The sequence below is a fragment of the Eulemur rufifrons genome, unplaced genomic scaffold (genome assembly GCF_041146395.1).
Source record: "Eulemur rufifrons isolate Redbay unplaced genomic scaffold, OSU_ERuf_1 scaffold_502, whole genome shotgun sequence".
In the NCBI taxonomy this organism is placed as follows: Eukaryota; Metazoa; Chordata; class Mammalia; order Primates; family Lemuridae; genus Eulemur; species Eulemur rufifrons.
Window position 1 is genome coordinate 6,448 of NW_027183284.1, and position 8,553 is coordinate 15,000.

Below are 8,553 nucleotides of genomic sequence, written 5' to 3' on the forward strand. Positions count from 1 at the left end.
CAGCTTCAGGCAATTACTGCAGTTAGCTGTTCTAAAGGTCCCGTCTCTGCTGAGAAGAAATCCCTTGAACTCTGTGGGCCGCCCACCCTGGGGGCCACCTGGAGTTATAACCAAAGAGTTAACGTGCCTCAGGGATGCAGGCCGGGCTGCAAGTTCCCAAAAGCCTGGGGGAAGTTTTAAAAAGACAGAAAATCTTTCTGCCCTCTTCCCCTCCCACCCCCCCACAAAGCCATTTTCTCTGGTGCAGACTCGGCACCCTCCCTGCCCCCCCCCTCCCCGTGCAGGCCTGTTTGTCCTCAATCATCTGTGAGGTTCACGAGGAGGAGATGCTCTCTCGCTCTCCCCACCCTCTTTCTTCCCTTAGGAAATCCTCAGCGCTGTTCCACACACTCAAGGTGGCGGGCCTGCTCCGGCCACCAGCCACCTCTTGTGCCAACTTCCGGCCCCCCCCCCCCGCCCCCAACGGAGTAGGTGTACAGACAGGAGCACACTTTACCGGAGGGCGCCTGGGGATGAAGAGTTGTGGTGGCCAAATGGGGGATGCGGGGCGGGGAGGAGAGTGGCTGGCATTTGGCAAAGAGTGACACGGAGTGGCCATCCAGGCTTGTCTGAAAAGTGGGACTACGAGCCTGAGAGCGCCGACGGAGTCGATGGACATGGTCACTGCTGTGGGATGTCTCTTTTACCACGATGTAACACCAAAGCAAACCCCTGACCCGCTGGGTCGGAGAAGGCCTTGTGGGCAATTTAGAAAAGCCATGGCGTGGCCATTTGGAATACTTCCTGCCTCTCCGGGAATCAAAAATTAGAAAGGACCATGGGTTCTGTATTAACGTACCAAAGGCAGGCAGAATTTTAGCCTTTTAAAGCCTGCCCTGGCCCTATCTCAGCAAGGCAGTGGCACCCCAAGTTCCGTGACATTTCTGCACTCGGCGGCTGACTTCTTCAGCCATCTGTTGCGATGCCCCTGCCAGGTGGCCACTCACTCGCCCCTTCAGTTCAACCCTTGTACCAGAAAGTGTTGCCTTCTTCCTAACCCCTATGGGGGGACCGGGGGGTGACGTGTGTGGGGGGGGGGTAGTGGAAATGGGCAGACCCCACAGGTGCAGCCTCTTCCAGGTCATAATGGGCCTGAGGCAGCGTGGGATTCCCCCGGAAGGGAGGCAGGGTGGCACTACGGCACCGAAGCCTGACGCCGGCGGCCACGTGGATGGTGGGGGACACGTTAGACCGCTGAGATGCAGCCACTGAGAGCCACCCCGCAGCAAGAGGTCTCTCTGGCAGAGCAGGCACTGAGTCCGCAAGTCAAGACAGCTGGGAGGCCTGGGAGACAGAGGCCCTGGATCTCAGGTCCCGGGGTGGGGGCGGGGGGCAGTGCCAGTGCCTGGAGAGAGAGAGAGCCCAGGCTCCAGAGGCCATGATGGGGCCTGGTGGGCAGGGCCGAGGAGGTCAAGGCCGGGTGTGGTGGGGTCCGGGATGAGGGGCTTGGGGTGACGGGCAGGGAGAACGACCCGTTCACTCAGACGTGCCCTCAGAGGAAGGCAGAGGTGCGTTTTGCCTTCCTCCGGCTAGTGGAACGCTCGGCATTTCTTTCCTTCAGAGCTGGGTTGAACCGGTGTGGCATCTGTTATAGTACGGAGTGCGAGACAGGACAACCTAGAGACCGAATTGAGCCAAGTCATGAGTCCACATTAGCTGGCCAGCGACCACCCCCTGCCCTGTTAGGGTACAGGTACAGAGAATGGCCCCGAGCCGAAAAAAGCAGGAAGGTTTCAGACTATCCTAAGCTAGAGCTCCGTGACTTTAGGCACGGCGGTTGAAACAACACTATACCACCTACTCCGCAGCTGTGTGGTCCGGGACCAGCCTCGGGCCCCGTTTCGTTTCGGTTACAGTCTTTAAGCGAGCAGGTTTACAGAAACAGATAGCTCCAATTAAGGAACATTCTTTCAGGCGTTAAGCAAGCACAATCAATTTTACGACAGGCAGCTGGAAAGTTTAAACACTTAGTTACAAGTTAATTGCTTTGTTTTATCTCCGCAAGGTACGTATTTCCAATTACAGACATAGGTCAAGCGGACATCGGTCACCTAGCGAGCAAGCATAAGTTTTCAAGTGGGCCTTTACAGCGTCCAGACAGGCCTCGGTCCAGTTATTGTGCATTCTTTTTGACCACTTGGAAAGCTACTAGCACCGTTCCGGGCCTCACCTCACTCACGCGGAACTACAGAGTGATGACCTGGGGTGGGTGGGTGGGTGTGTGTGTGTGTGTGTGCTCCCTCCTGTGGTGGGAAGGGTGATCTGCTCGCCCACCCGGCGTGGTGTCCCCCACCCCTGCCCCATCTTGGCGTTTACAGAAAACAAACACGAACACAAGAGAGGGAGCCGGAGGAGGAGGAGGAACATATGCTGCTATCCAGGTTATCCTGGGAGGCTTCCTAGCCATTTCTGAGGAAACAGTGTCTCCTGGCTGTCTCCCGTAGTTTTATTTATTGACTTATTTATCTATTTTTCCTTTTGGCTTGAACCCATTCTTTTCGTTTCGGCATCTCATCTGACATCCTCTTCTGAGAGGAACCTGGAAACGTTTCCCCGTGTTGCATCTTTTCAGGCTCTGTACGACTGACGAGCATCGTCCCTCTTCAGTCACTGGGCTCTTTGCTAGCCAGGCCTTAATTCTCCACGTTGTAAACCCCAGATCGGATCTCCGCCCGGAGTCCTGTAGAGACCCACCGAATCGATGTTTGGACTGGGATGTCTCGTAGACCTTACCTATTAAAAACCGATCCAGGCCAGGCTTGGTGACTCACGCCTGTAATCCTAGGCCAAGGCGGGGAGGAGGACCGACCGCTTGAGGTCAGGAGTTCGAGACCTGCCTCGGCAAAAGCAAGACCCCCGTCTCTACCAAAAATAGAAAAAAATTAGCCGGGCATGGTGGCACACGCCTGTAGCCCCAGCGATTTGGGAGGCTGAGGAAGGAGGATCGCTGGAGCCCAGGAGTTTGAGGCTTCCAGTGAGTGAACTATGCCCTGCTCCCCCGCCACCCCTCCCCATCATCTCTAACGAAATGACAGTAAAATAAAATAAAATAAAATAAAGCTCAGAAAAAAAAAAAAAAAGTACTATGTAGTGAGACCGATCCTAAGAACACGGGGGCGGGGAAGGAAGTCACTACCACGGTATAAAATTGTATAAACGTTACCCGATTCTGTGTGCGTGCGTTTTCTGAGAAATGACCCCCTTTTGCTATGGGGCCGGGACTGGAGTCCCAGTTTGGGACCATAGGATTCCCCGCACTCGACTCCAGACTGATTCGACCTAGGGTTAGCTCTGTGTAAACACTCTTTAGACGTGGGTGTTTTATGGATTTCTGTCCTTCGGGAGAAACGACTGGCCCGGGTACAGGAGTGAGTGAATGTACCGACCGTCTTCTCCCATCTCTCTCTCTCTCTCTCTCTCTCTCTCTCCCTCCCACACACAGGCACACGCGCGCGCGCGCGCGCGCGCACACACACACACACACACACACACACACGCCGTTTCCGGGAGCGCCCACTTCATGCGCTTCGGTCCACCGTGACAGATAGTCCAACTGTGAGATCATCGTGAGTGGCTGCGCCTAGGCCCCGCTCTGAACCTCTCCGTACTGTTCGTGTGTCTTCAGCAGGTCCTGCCTCCACCCGTGGCATCTAGCACGGGCCGATGGGTCCCTGTCCTCTCTCCCTGCCGTGGACGCCCCCCTCCGGCCCCCCGCCCCCGGGGGCTCTCTGGTCGACTAGTGGTGGGGAGTGTGCCCGAGGGCTGAGAGACGTGGTCCGAGAGGGGCCGGGAGGAGGCCTGCGACCCAGTGTGTACCCACTCCCGCCCCCACGCTCCCTCCCCCACGAGGGAGCCCGTCCTTTCCAGGCTGACACTTGGATCGGTGGATGACGGGGGTCACCTGGCGGCGGGCGAGCGTTATGGGAAAATCCGGTAGGCGTGTTGCGACGTCCTGCCACAGAGATGGCTCTGGCGACAGCCTCGGGCCGCCCCACCCTGGCCCCCGGCCAGGCCCCGTGAATGTGTTCTCTCTGTCCCTGACTTCTTTCTTTGTTTCACCAGCCGGCGTGCTCTGAGAATGTGAAGTGTATCATAGTTCCACCCTGGGTTTCATGATCCTAAGATAGGAAGGGGTTTTATGATTCCACGACAGAAAGGTTTTCTCATCCTATCATCTCTCCCCCCCCCCTTTCTTTCTTTCTCTTCCTCCTTCTGCCTTTTCTTTACTTCTTTGTTCTTTCCTTCTTTCAGTCTTCCTGTCTTCCTTCCTGCCTGCCTGCCTTCCTTCCTTCCGTATTTCTTTCCTCTCTTCCTTTCTCCTGTTATCCTGTGTTTCTATCTCTGTTTTTTCCATCTTTCTTCCCCCTTTCTACTTTCCTACCTTCTTTCTTTCTCATTCTCTCCTTTCTCTCTCCTTCCTTCTTCCTTTCTGTCTCTTTCTATACTGTCTCTCTCCTTCCTTCTCTCTATCTTTTTCTCTTTCCATCTTTCCGTGCTCTTTCTTTTTCTCTCTTAACTTCCTTTCTTTTTCTTTTCTTTCTTTCCCTCCTTCTGTCTCTGTCTGTCTTTCTTTCTTTCTTCTTTCTTTCTGCTTCCATCCTTCCTTCCTTTTTCTCATTCTCTTTCTTTCTGCCTGTCTTTTCTTTCCTTATTTCTTCTTTCCTTCTGTCTTTCTGTGTTTCCTATCTCCTTCCTCCCTTCCTTTTTCTTTCTTCCCCGTGCCCTCTTCCTGTCTTTTCTTATTTACTGTTTTCTTCTTTCTGACTTTCTCTCTCTGTTTCTCCGTCTCTTTTCTTTCTGTTCTTTTCCTTTCTCTCCCTTTCTCTCTTTCTGTTTCTGCCTGTCTGTCTCTCGGCTATGTTGTGGTCTGTGCAGAGACGGGTTTGGTGGACGATGTCGGTGGTCGGGCCGACCCATCCTTTCTTTGATCCCAGTGCTAGCCAGGCCGGGGCCTGCTTAGCTTCCAAGATCAGACGAGATTGGGCGCGTTCAGGGTGGCGTGGCCCTAGACTGACCCGTCATTTTTCGATGGCTTCCGTGGGGAGTAGGGGGACTGTGTTTGATGCCCCCGGGGGACCTTCTGGACTCTGAAATGATGGGCTCCAGAGGGTTGCCCCGTGTTTTGCAGCAGACCTCTGGTGGCTGGCGCCGGTTGTGGTCGGGCTCCACCTGGCGGCCGCTTTTCTACAAGTCTCTTGTCCTCTGAATCTTCGGTGCAGCAGGCAAAGCAGGGGACAGTCCCCGATGCGAGCGAGGCTGAGTTCCGGGAAGCAAGCAGCCTTCGCGGGGCCATCTGGTTCGTGCCGGGACGCCGGCTGGGACATCTGGGAGGCAGAGCTTGGGCCTGCAGGGCTGTGTGGCGGGAGGACGTTGTCGCCGCGCTTCCAGGCTCAGCCAGCCAGGCGGCTTGCGGGGCTGCCCGGGCAGGTCGACCAGCACGCTGTGGCCGCTTTGGAGACCCGACCCACCCCGCGGGGACAGGAAGGAGACGGCACACGCGGACGGGAGAGGAGGGTGTCCGGCGACCGGCCGCCGTCCCGTGCATGCGTGTCCCTCTCCCTCGGCCTCGCCTTTCCTACCCATTTTCCCTGGTTCCCGCTCGGGAGGCAGGGACAGCCCTGTGAGTGGCACCCAGTCGTCCGTGGCTTCCTCCGAGTCCTACTCTGGGGGCGCGGACCGGGCCCTGGGTGGCGCGGGTGGCCGGCGAGGGCGACCCCTGTCGGCCCGCGGGCGCTCGTGGGCCGCGGCGGTCCCGTCCCGATGTTTTCTCCTCCACAAGTCCCCGTGCTGGGGCCGGGGACCGGGCCCTGGGTGGCCCTGGGTGGCGCGGGTGGCCGGCGAGGGCGACCCCTGTGGGCCCGCGGGCGCTCGTGGGCCGCGGCGGTCCCGTCCCGATGTTTTCTCCTCCACAAGTCCCCGTGCTGGGGCCGGGGACCGGGCCCTGGGTGGCCCTGGGTGGCCGGCGAGGGCGACCCCTGTCGGCCCGCGGGCGCTCGTGGGCCGCGGCGGTCCCGTCCCGATGTTTTCTCCTCCACAAGTCCCCGTGCTGGGGCCGGGGACCGGGCCCTGGGTGGCGCGGGTGGCCGGCGAGGGCGACCCCTGTGGGCCCGCGGGCGCTCGTGGGCCGCGGCGGTCCCGTCCCGATGTTTTCTCCTCCACAAGTCCCCGTGCTGGGGCCGGGGACCGGGCCCTGGGTGGCCCTGGGTGGCCGGCGAGGGCGACCCCTGTCGGCCCGCGGCCGCTCGTGGGCCGTGGCGGTCCCGTCCCGATGTTTTCTCCTCCACAAGTCCCCGTGCTGGGCCCTGGGTGGCGCGCGTGGACGGTGAGGGCCTCCCTGGCCCTCTACGCCACGGGGGCCGACCAGATGTCCCTGAGTGCCCCTTGTCTGCTGGCGCTGGGGACCTGCTGGGGACAGGTGGCCGTGTCGAGTGTCGTGGGGGCAGGCGTGTTCAAGTGGCTCGGTCCCCGTCTTCCTGCGCGGTGTTTTTGATCACCTCATATCGTCATCTTCCGCCTGCAGGTTAGTACTGACACGCTGTCCTTCGGCGACTGTCGCTGGAGGGGTTGGGCCTCCGCACGCGGACAGGGTTCTGGGTTCCTGGGGATCCAGCGCCCTGCCCTGTTCCCTTTGAGCTGACCGCCTGGGCCCGCGCGCCGGCTCTAGGGCGTCGGAGTGTCCCGACGGTGGTGCCCGCCTCTCGCGTTGGTCTCTTGTCCCCTCGAGAGACGGCACCCGGGGGAGGGGGGGAGGTTTGCGGCAACCTTCCCCCTTACCCCGCTGGCTCTGTGCCGTTGCGTGTCAGGCGGTCCTCGTCTTTGGGTTGTGCTTGGGAGGCGGGGCTGGCGAGGCTGAAGCGGGCTCCTCCGATCGCTGTCCTCGCCGGTCTGACTGACCTCCCCCAACCCTCCCCGTCCTCGGGGCCTGATCGATGTGGTGACGTCGCGCTCTCCCGGGCCTTGAGCCGCGTGCCAGGCGAGGGACGGTCCATTCATGGTGAATGGTGGCCGCTCTTCTCGTTCTGCCCGCGGGCACCTCACCTCTCCTTCCCCGCCTGTGGGCGGTGCGTGGGAGGCGCGGGTGCGAGACTATCCGGCCCGACCGCGGTCGCCCCGCCCTCGGCCTCGTGGCGTTGGCGGGGGGTCGTGAGTCCTCTTGACGCAGCGGGCAGCCCTCGCTCGCCCTGTGTGGCTGTTGCCTGGCCGGGGTCCCCCCTGCCCGCGACGGACGGGTGCGGGGCCGTGCCGCCCGCCCGGTCGCGCGCCCCGTTTGGCGCGCGGCTGCTGGGTCTGTGTGGCCCTTTTGTGGTGCCCCCGGAGCGCACCGGGTTGTTCTCCAAGGTGCCCGAAACCGAGCGGTGGTTGTCGTCCTCGTTCCCGGCGTCCCCCTCTGGTCGCCGCTGCAGCGTCTGCTGCGTTGGGTACACCCTCGAGCAGCGTGCTTGGGGTTGGGGGGGTCGAGGCGGGCAAGCCTAGAGGCATCCTCCTGCGCTGCGTGGGCGGGCGGGGGGCGTTGTCTCGGCGTCCCCACGATGTGTGCGTGGCGGACTTCGAAAGGCGAGCGCACGGCTTGTGCTCTTCCCACCCTGCCCGAGGGGGGGGTGGTTGCACGGTCGTGTGGGCGATCGTGGTGGGGCTGGGCCGGCGACGTGGTGCCGGCCGGCCCCGTGGGGGGCCTCTGCCACCGGCCTGGTCTGCCTCGGTGACCCCTCTCCCATACCGACGGGGGAGTGTTCCCCTCGAAGTGAGGGGGCTTTTGGACCAGGGGCCCCGACCGCGAACGCTCAGGAGTCGCCAACCGTGCGTGTTTTGCCCCATGCCGCAGACCCCCCCCACACCTCCCCCGGGGCGTGCCTGAACGCCTCCGCCCAGGGCCCTTACGGGGGCGACCGGGGGTCGGGGGCGATCCACCTTCGGCGAGAAAGCGTCTTCTCTAGCGATCGTGGAGGCGTGTCCTCTTCTGGGGTTTGTCGGATCCCCCAGCCCGCCGCCTCTCTGCGCGTCGTCAGCCGCCGCCCCTGCGGCTGCCAGTTGTGCGTGGGCAGAGTTCCCTCCTCCCCTGCCGTGGGGGGGAGCGGTCCGCCGGCCCCCGCGGTGGGGGCCGAGTGCCACTCTTCGCCTAACGTGGTCCGCGCCTCCCCCCTGAACTCTGGGGGAGGGTCACGCCGGGCCGGGCCGGCGTTCCAGCTGTGAAGGGCGCCCGCGTGTGTGCGCTGCGTGCCCCGGCCGCGGGTCGCCCCGGTGTGCGCTGGGGGAAGGGGGTGGTGGTGCGGCCCGTCTCGCGCCCCCTCCCCATCCCCTGTGAGCGTGCGGCCCTCCACCCGGTCCCGTGCCAGGCCGCGGATGGATGGGCGCTCCCGTGCTGGCGCCTGTGGATTGCGGCTGGGGGGACCGCCCGGCCAACGAGGGGGTCGTTCCACCGGTGCACGGTGCTCCCCGGAGCGAGACAGGATTGGGAAGCGGACGAGAATGGGATTAGGCGCGGTGGCGTGCGGGCCGAGGGCCGAAGGCCGGCGT